Source organism: Oryctolagus cuniculus, chromosome 11 (genome assembly GCF_051225735.1).
Source record: "Oryctolagus cuniculus isolate XC-2025 breed Fujian yellow rabbit chromosome 11, ASM5122573v1, whole genome shotgun sequence".
NCBI lineage: Eukaryota > Metazoa > Chordata > Mammalia > Lagomorpha > Leporidae > Oryctolagus > Oryctolagus cuniculus.
The window spans coordinates 69,477,196-69,487,928 of NC_142877.1; the positions used below are offsets into that span (position 1 = coordinate 69,477,196).

At 38.6% G+C, this 10,733-nt stretch overlaps 1 pseudogene; it reads left to right on the forward strand.

The window, feature by feature from the left end:
- Positions 1-9,564: 9,564 nt before the first annotated feature.
- LOC127490920 (large ribosomal subunit protein uL16-like) lies at positions 9,565-10,267 on the forward strand (annotated as a pseudogene).
- Positions 10,268-10,733: the final 466 nt, after the last annotated feature.

Below are 10,733 nucleotides of genomic sequence, written 5' to 3' on the forward strand. Positions count from 1 at the left end.
TAGTTCTCTTTCTCAGTTGCGTCTTTTCCAGGTTTAGAAATTAAGGTAATGCTGGCTTCATATAAAGAATTTGGGAGGATTTCCTGCCTTTCAATTGTTTTGAATAGCTTGAAGAGAATTTCAGTTAGTTCTTCTTTAAATGTCTGGTAGAATTCCACAGTGAAGCCATCTGGTTCTGAGATTTTATTTGCTGGGAGGGCCTTTTTTCATAAGATTTATTTATTTATTTGAAAGTCAGAGTTACTCAGAGACAGGAGAGGCAGAGAGAGAGGTACTCTATCTGTTGGCTCACTCCTCAACTGGCCACAATGGCCAGAGCTGCACCAATCTGAAGCCAGGGACCAGGAGCTTCCTCCAGGTCTGCCACACAGGTGCAGGGGCCCTTCCACTGCTCTCCCAGGCCACAGCAGAGAGCTGGATCAGAAGTGGAGCAGCCAGGTCTTAAACTGGCTTCCATATGGGATGCCAGTGCTTCAGGGCAGGGCGTTAACCCGCTGTGCTACAGTGCCAGTCCCTGGGAGGGCCTTTATTACTGATGCGATTTCTACCTTGGTTATTGGTTTGTTTAGGTTTTCTATGTCTTCATGGCTCAATTTAAGTAGGCTGTATGTATTCATGAATGTATCCATTTCTTCTAGGTTTCCCTATTTGTTGGCATACAGTTCTTTATAGTAATTTCTGATGATTCTTTTTGTTTCTGTGGTGTCTATTACTACACTTTCTTTTTCATCCCTAATTTTATTGATTTGGGTCCTCTCCCTCTTTTGAGGAGGGGTTAGTTTGGCCAATGGTGTGTCAATTTTGGTTTTTTTTTTTTTTTTTTTTTAAAAACCAGTTCTTTGTTTCACTGATCTTTTATTTTTTTTGTTTGAATTTTTGTTTATTTCTTCTGTGATTTTAATTATTTATTTTTTCCTGCTACTTTTGGGCTTGGTTTGCTGGTGTTTTCCTAGGTCCCTGAGATGCATTGATAGCTCATTTATTTGGTGCCTTTCCAATTTCTTCATGTAAGTGCCAAGTGCTATAAACTTTCCTCTTAACACCACTTTTGCTATATCACATAAGTTTTAATATGTTTTATTGTCATCTTCATTGATTTCCAGAAATTTTTTCATTTCTCTTTTGATTTCCTCTATGACCCACTTTTCATTCAGGAGCATGTTGTTCACTCTCTAGGTGTTTGCATATGTTCTAGAGATTCTTGAGTTGTTGATTTCCAGCTTCATTCTACTATGATCCGAGTAGATGTATGGTATGATTTTGATTTTTTTGAATTTGTTGAGACTTTCTTTATGGCCCAGACATATGTGGTCTATCCTAGAGAAAGTGCCATGTACTAGTGACAAGAACATGTATTCTGCAACTATAGGTTGAAAATTTCTGTAGATATCCATTAGATCCATTTGGTCTATAGTATTGTTTAACTCTGTTGTTTCCCTGCTGATTTTCTGTCTGGTTGATCTGTCCACTACTGAAAGTGGGGTGTTGAAGTCCCTCATTACCATTGTATTGGAGCTGATGTCTCCCTTTAGATCAATTAACATGTCTTAAATATCCAGGTGACCTATAATTTGGTGTATATACATTTATAATAGTCACATCTTCCTGTTGAATTGATCCCTTAATCACTGCATAGTGCCCATCTTTGTCTCTTTTAAAAGTTTTTGTGTTTATTAGTCTATTTCATCTGATATTAGGAGCACTATACCATATACCAGCATTCTTTTGGTTTCTTTTAGCATGGATTATCTTTTTCCATCCTTTGACTTTCAGTCTGTGTTTATCTTTGGTGGTGAGATGTGTTTCTCATAGGCAGCAAATAGATGGGCTCTGTTTTATAATTCATTCATCCAGTCTGTATCTTTTTTTTTTTTTTTTTGGACAGGCAGAGTTAGACAGTGAGAGACAGAGAGAGAGACAGAGAGAAAGGTCTTCCTTCCATTGGTTCACCCCCAAATGGCCACTACGGCTGGCACTTTGCGACTGGCGCACCGTGGCAATCCGAAGCCAGGAACCGGGAGCCAGGTGCTTCCTCCTTGTCTTCCATGCGGGTGCAGGGCCCCCCATATCCTCCACTGCCTTCCCGGGCCAGAGCTGGACTGGAAGAGCAACCGGGACAGATCCAGCGCCCCAACTGGGACTAGAACCCAGGGTGCTGGCACCGCAGGCGGAGGATTAACCTAGTAAGCCGTGGCACCCACCATAGTCTGTATCTTTTAACTGGAGCATTGAGGCCACTTACATTCAAGGAGACTATTGATAAGTAATGACTTTGCCCTCCTATCTTTGCATAAATATTCCTATTGTTTACTTTGGATTTCCTTTGTACTTTTACTGGGAGATTTTATGCCCTCACTTTCTTTCATAGTGATGACCATGTTTCTGTGCTGTGTGTATGATCATTTTATGTAAGGCTGGATGATTTGTGACAAATTCTTTCAATTTCTGTTTGTTTTGTAGGTCTTTATTTCACCTTCATTCATAAATGAGAGCTTTCAGGGTACAGTATTCTGGGTTGACAGTTTTTTCTCTTAAGACTTGGAATGTATCTTAGCATTCTCTCCTAGTCTATAGGGTGTCTGAAGAGAAGTGAGTTGTGAGTTTAATTGGAGATCCTGTGAAAGTAACTTCGCACTTCTCTAATGCACATTTTAGAATCTTTTCTTTATGTTTTACTGTGGAGACTTTGACTGCAATGTGTCATGGTGAAGATCTTTTCTGATCATGTCTATTAGGACTTGAATGTCCCTTTCTTTCTCCAAATGAGGGTCGTTTTCTGTAATTATTTCACTAAGAAAGCCTTCTAATCCATTCTCTTTTCCATACCTTCAGGAACTCCTAAGACCCATATGTTGGGTCATTCTATAGCGTATCATAAATCTCCAACTTCACTTTTTCATATTCTAATTTTTTCTACTTTTTTTTTGGTCTGAGTGTAAAATTTGCAGAGTTTTGTCTTCTAACTCAGATATCTTTCTTCTGCCTCACTGAGACTGTTGTTAATGCTTTCTACCACATTTTTATTTGATCTATTGAATTCTTATTTTCCAATACTTCATTTGGACTGCTCTTTAAAATTTCACTTTCATATGATAAATTTTCATTCATGTTATGCATGGATTTCCTTAGTGATAGATTTGCTTCTGATTACTTCTAAGTAATCCTACAATCAAGTTTTTGAATTCCATTTCTTGCATTTCTTCAGTCTTTTCATTTTCAGATTCTAGCACTGAAGTGTTGTTTTGTTCTCTTGGAAGTGTCATGTTGTCTTCCTTATTCTTGTTTTTTTAATTACTGCATTTATTTTTAGGCATCTGTGGAGATACTAGTTGTTTTTTTCCCCCTGTGGTGGCTTTTATCTTTAGACTATGCCTTTGTGGCTTAGCTTAGTGTCTGCTCTTTCAGCGAATAGCCAGAGGCATGTACGGGGTGTGGTCAGGGAGCTCTATTCAGTGTTCAAAGGTGAGGAGTGTCCAAGGTGACACTCAAGTTGGTCGTGTTAAATCCCTCTCTCTTTTTAATCAGAGAGGGGTTTGTTCAGCTCTGTTGTCATACTCTCATGGTCACTCCCTCTATTCTAAGGAGACCAATGCCTGAGTGCTAGCCCCAGTGGGTATAATATTCATCCATGCTGTCATAAGGACCACATAAAGGATCCACACAGTCCAAGGTGTGAGCATGGATCGCACAGCAATGACCTCACCAGGGAATCAAGGAGCATGTGGAGCCATCCACAAGGACTGCCCAGAGACCCAGCCACACCTTGTGCCTTCCCATGCAGCCACATTGTTTCCATAGTCCCAGCACACAAAGTTCCCATAGTCATGAGCACCCATCCCCCTGTCAATTCTGCCAGCCAGACTCTCATGTCTCCTCTTGGCTGGTTGCTTGGTGTGTGGACATGAGCTGGTGCAACTCTTTTATGTCACCCACCCTCTCTTGGCTAGTTACAGGACACCAGTGCCAGGTGGTCAGGAAGAGAGAAACATGTCCCCTCGTTTCCCTCTAGGTTGGCAGGTACACTGTCCCCACACGGCTCCAAGCTTGACTCATGCCAAGCTCTTCCTGCAGCATTATCAATGGTTCTTGGGCTGCTGCTGTCTGGTCTCACTTCATTCTGCACAGCTGGTGCTGAGGCTCTCAGCTGCTGGGGTCCTGAGTTGTGTGCATCCATACCCTCTAGGTGTCCTGTAATTTGCGTGGTTTCCTCTGCAGTTTTTCCCTAACTCTTCCCTGAGATTGTACTCTTCCACTTGTTTCTAACTATCCTCCCCGCTAGACTACAGCAGTAAGTTCCCTTACTATTCCACCATCTTGTAAACCTGCAGTGTTTAAAATAGCCTATTAGAAACAACTAACTTTCTATCAGTGAGTAAGAAAATTATGTTATGAAATAAAATACTATACAGCAATTAAAGTGAGTGACATAGATCTATACCAATCAATAGGGTAACCTCCATAACATGGCAGCAAACAAAAAGCATCAGAGATGTTACATCCCATATGAGAACAGTTATGTATGTTGAAAACAAAATGAAAAGAGCACATGAATGGAGTGAGCAAAAACAAAAGGGATACACATCACATTCATGATCTATGAGTTGCCTTTGGAAATAAAAAGAGGAGACTTGGACTGGGGAGAAAGACAAAGAGAATTTTACTTTTATTTGAGATATTTTAGTTCCTTTATTAAACGTATAAAACTGGAGCAAAAATGTTAAAACATTAACATTATTTGTTGATTTTTGATTATGTGTATATGACAGTTAACTATTTTCCCACATTATAATAGTTTTCCCAGAAAGGAAAAATCATGATTATTCAACTACAATATTTGAGCTTCACATTCTTGCTAATGTAATCCATTTTTAGGAGCATTTTATTCTGTTTCATAGGCTTCTCTTTTGGACAAATAAAGGATATGATTTTATTATGAATATTGTAGTTGTGTAATTAACTTGATTAACATTCCATTCTTATGACTACAGAGATTTATACAACTTCCAGGATATTTAATGTTAAAAGTTCAGACATAATCTTTCTCAGTGGTATAATCTATACTTATCTACTTTCTCTTTGTATAATTTCCCAAAAATGATTTGCCTCTTGCCTTTTGGATGATGAAGATAGGATCCAATAGGTATCTGAGAGTAAAGCCATTTTTTTAATAAATGAAAAAAATACTTTTAGAATTAGTTTATTTCAATTGTAGCAGTTACCAAGCGTCATTACATTGATGTTTCTCTTTTTTGAAGAAGAAAATTGAGAGTATTTTCTCCTACAATATATATTCAGAATATCCTTGAAGCTCTACTCTTAAAGACAGGTCTTAAGACACTTATCACCCTCCTGGATATTCTATTTAATCAAGTCCTTTGAGTAATTTCAGACTTCAATAGAATCAACAGTCCCTAATAGAGGAAAAATGTCATAAATTCCTAGTAGCTTAGGAACAGACAATATTATGTATGCAATCATTTAAGTCTCTTCAGGAAAGCTCACATAGGTATCTTCTAGATCCAGTTTTGAGAATAACCTAGTAATAGACTTCTAGAAACATAGTGACATAGAGGAGTATTTCATATTCTCAAGAGAGGCTCAGACTACCAAAGGAATATCACCTCTGGTATCTGAAGTTATTAGAGCTCTCATGACTCAAACTTTCAGAAAAGAAAGCATGAAGTGATCCTATTTAGTACCTACCCAGATTGATGGAGAGATATTTGCATAGCAAGTTTTAAGCATGTCTTCAAATTATATGACAGGATTATATCAGATACAGAGAAAGCCCTTTCTCCCTGTCTGCTGTTATCAGCTTTAGATTTAATTGTATTAATGGAAAATAGTAGAATTAAAGTTAAAGATTAAACAAATCATTAGTAGAAATGATGGTGAAAAGCAGGAAAACAAAGATTAAGAGCCATTACACTAACTCTATTCTGAAAGGTTCATAAAACAAGATTGATGGTTGCCAGCTTGAGATTGTATAGGCAACATCAAGGATAATTAAAACTGGTCTTAGTGGAATAAAATATATTGGATGATGAGCAGTGATTATACTTCTGTTCATGATGATATTTACCTGCAGTAACTACCTCTGGGGGATGGAGAGAAGAGGTTAAAGGGGAGGTTATACAGGAATTGTAATCTATTTGATTATACTGCTATTTAAACTTGATGATAGGTACATGGAAATTTGTTCTAATATTTTTTATTTCATTTATTTGAGAGAGACAAAGACTCTCTCTTCACCTCCCCCCCTCCACCCAACACACATGATTTAGTAGAATCAGTAAGGAAAAATGGTCCAGAAATGAAAGGAAAGTCCAATATTTCCATGCTGGTCACGTGGAAGCCTACCTTGGAGGACTACCTGGCATGATGTTCACAGATGGAGTCCAAGCAAAGTTGAACTGTTCCAGAGTTGTCCAACACAGTTAGATTTTTTAAAAAAGGATAAACTATATAAACTTTTCATCTGTTGAACACCTTCCCTGATGGGAATACTATCTAAAGGGTTGGCCAAGCTCATCATTCGCACAGTATCATTGTGGGTCTGAAAATGTGATTCAGGTGCATAGTGAGTGTCTGAAGAGAAATTTCAAGAACTGAAGGAAATATTTGTCTAGGCAGAATAGATTATTCTCGTAAGACAATATAAAATCAAACAGAAGCTAGAGAATATAATTAATTGAGTTGTTGATTAGAATGGGTAACACAAGAACAAGTCTAAGAAACTGATGGGCTTCTGTTCAGCTAATGCTCACTTGTATAGTTTGAGCTCATCTAAAAGCCTTATGACAAGGGAATGTCTTTATAATATTGCCACACAGAGTAGTTGGTCTAGGCTGGGATCTTCCAGACAAGTCATAAAGATTGAAGACTATCCAAACTTGGATTTGCTTCTGAAAGAATATGCTTTCCTTCAGTGATGTTCAAGGGCTTGTCAGGTTTAATGAAGAACTAGGCTGAGTCTGAGTAGGTAGAGTTTGTAGATAAGTTGAACAAAATTTATCAATGACTATGAAATGGCAATAAAAATCTTTTCCCCATGTAAAGATCTCAGAGAACCACATTAGGTCAGTGGTTCTCTAACTTGAGCTTGTAACAGAAATAGCTAGAAGGTTTATTAAACACAAATTACTGAGTCTTACCACCAGGGTCTATGGTATTACCTAATAATGTGAATTTCTAACAAGTCCATTAATAATGATGCTGTTCTGGGGAATATACATTGAGAACAATTGGTCTAGAGAAATGAGAGGTAAATGATCATAAGACTTCAGAAATCTCCCATAACCAGAACAATTTGCAGATAACTTGAAGTTCTTGACTTTGTTGGGTACTCCCACACGAAAATCTTAGTCATTTTCTTTGACATCTTTGGATCATCTTACTTGGATAAAAATATGATGACCCAGCTATAACCACCACCAAACTCTAATTTAAGCCATGCTTTTCAGATTTGACTGGGAGGTGACACCATGGTAAATTTCCTAAGAATCAAGGGTTGACTGGATATTATATACATAGAGAAATCTTCTCATCTAGAAAGTCATGGAATATTCCATTTATGATTTACAGGAAGACAAAAGGGATGTTGGACCAGCTGAACCATATCATTCAATGGATTGAGACATTTCTGTGAAACCATTTTCATTTACTACTCTTTGTCACCCAAGTTCTAGATTCTCTAAAAGTCATACCTTTTCAAGCCCAAAGTTTCACAAAACTGATCTCTAACAGGGATTAATAATAGTAGTTAGTCATCTTGAATGACACTTATGCTAGACTTTAGTAATCCTAAGCAAGCCCCAGGGTACCTTTGGGAGTTGATAGAGGGCCTTATGGAACGCTACCACAACTGAATTCTTGAAGGCCTTGGATTTGAGTGATGAAAGTGAATATGGTTGCTTTCCTGGAAGCCAAGCATTAAAAAAGGAGAGTTTGGCTACCCACTTCATCTTCTATTCAGGAGAAGTTCTCCTGCCTCTTTGTTTTACAAACTTGCATAACATTTAGTTAATGAGAAGGAGGAAGAACATGGAGACTTAAAGAAGGTCTAAGCAGTACTGGTAGCAGAATTTCATGATAGAGAAGATAGGGGATACACGGCTCTTCAGTGACTTGTTTAACAAATATTTATGTGCTAGGCTTTTTTCTAGACACAAAGAACAAGCAAGCCAAAGTCTCTACTCTCAAGTGTCTAATATTTTCAAGTGGATAGGCTGAGAATAATGAATAAGGGAATGAATAAAAGACTCCATTAGTTTCTTGAAATCTTGACAGGCTTTCCAATATACAGCTCAACAGAGAGTGGTTATTCATTTGTGCAGTAGTGGCACTGGGTCAAGTATGCATTTGCGTTCTCTGGAAAAGGCATGATTCACGAAGCGGCATAATGTCCCTGAATATATCATTTTCAAACCTGAAGTTAGGAGAGAGTCAGTTTTAAATCCTTTGAAATCTACAAATCTCCTTTCCCCAAGGAATTAAACTGGACATGGGGAGCAGACCTGCAGTGTCTGACAGGGTTGGAATGGAGGCACACGGTACTGGTGGGCTAATATTGGCACTGTGTCTAAGAGATGTAATGCATGTGCAGCATGAAAGACAAAAATTTAAAATAAAAATGAGGAGCAGATCCATGGAGCATCCAGTGGAGACTGCAAAGTGAGGTAAGATGACAATAAAGAATTGTGAATGGGCATGAATGCACCGAGATAAGTTCTGGATGAATTCCAAAGTCAAAAACAAACAACCAAAGCTAGTTTTTATAAGGTTTTAGTGCATTCTTATGTAAGCAGAAGTATCTCTGTAAAGAACTCAGATTGGGACAGATATTCTGACTCATTTATTAGGAATAAAAGCATGCAGAGTAAGGTAGCAGAAAAGCAGACGGAATTTAATTATTACATCGAGAAATAGAATGAATGTGTATTTATTGAACAATTAATACATTCTTGAACTGTACTTAGTCCTTGATCTCTTGTAATCCTTTCAATGATATAGAAGCTTAGAATAAGTATAATCTTGTTATCGTAAAAAAATAGACTTAATGATAAAAATGGCTTAAATACAATGGAAGTTTATTTAGTACTCATAAATCAATACAAGGCAGGGTTCTTGATCAGCAGGCAGCTCTTCCTATCCTTTGATCCCATCATCCTCTAAGTGCTTACAGTTTTTATCTGCTTCCAGTTAATAGGAAGAAAAAGAAGACACATCCATTTCTTAGAAGCTTTGACCCAGAAATGACAAATGTGATTTTCACAAACATTCCTTTGGTGAGAATTAGTCACCTTGATACAAGAACTATTTCATGAAAATCTCTTTGTTGAGAACTACCACACCTTTATATAGAGGGGAGACAGGGAAATATCTCTTCAAGGAAACATCTCTATGTCCAGGAAGGGGTAGCACAAATTTTTTTGTGTTCCGCTGTCTTAATAGTCTGTCCCTCAGCCTAGGTTTCTATGTTCACCCTTCTTTGCACACATATGGCACATTCCTCCCTAAAGAAATTAAGGGTCAGAACAATCCTCTTTCTGCAACTAGCTCAAAATGCATGATCTTCACCTCTTCACCATATTTATAAGGTCTTATTTTGGTCTGGAAACCAATAAACTGAAAACTAAACTATGGAATTGTGTAGCAAAGACCAGGTATATGAAATTAGCTCTATTTTGGATAAAGAAAGAGAGGGAGCTGTCTTCTTTCAGTGACCTATCCAGTGTAAGTCACTTCTGCTGAGGTGTCCCTGAAGCCAAGATCCATATCTTTGATCTGGGCCAGAATAAGGTAAAAGTGGGTGAGTTTCCACTGGGTGAGCACATGGTGTCAGATGAATATTAGCAGCTGTCTTCTGAAGCCCTGAAGGCTGCCTGTATTTGTGCAATTACATGGTAAAAAGCTGTGACAAAGATGGATTTCATATTCAAATACAGCTCCACTCCTTCCATGTCATCTGAATCAACAAGATTTTGTTCTGTAATGGAGCTGACAGGCTGCAGACAGGTATGTGGGGTGCTTTTGGAAAGCCCCAAGGCACAGTGGCCAGGGTTCACATTGTTTCAGTCATCATGTCCATCTGCACCAAGCTGCAGAGCAAGGAACATGTGGTTGAGGCCCTATACAGGGCCAAGTTCAAGTGCTCTGGCCTCCAGAAGACCCACATCTCAAAAAAGTGGGTATCACCACGTTCAGTGCAGGTGAATTTGAAGACAGGGTGTCTGAGAAGCGCCTCTCCCCAGTTGTGATCCCTTAGACAAGTGGCAAGCCCTCCTCTCATGATGGCTTCCACTATTCTGCACTCCTTCATCATCAATAATAAATCCTGATTGCTGTTCAGAAAAAAAGAGTGGGAAATGTACAGCAGTCACAGGACCATAGCAGTAAATCTTAGTAGGGAGCCATTGTAAAGAACCAATATTTTGGGGGCTAGTGCTATAGCTCATTAGCCTATGCCTCTGCCTGTGATGCCGGCATTCCATATGGGTGCCAGTTTGTGTCCCAGCAGCTCCTCTTCTGAAACAGCTCTCTGCTATAGCCTTGGAAAGCAGTAGAAGATGACCCAAATGCCTGGGCCCCTGCACCCATGTAGGAGACCCAGAAATTCCTGGCTCCTGGCTTTGGACAAGCCCACCTCCAGCCATCATGGCCATTTGAAGAGTGAACTAGTTTCTCTCTATCTCTCCCTCTCTTTGTCTCTAAAATAAAATCTTAACAAAAAA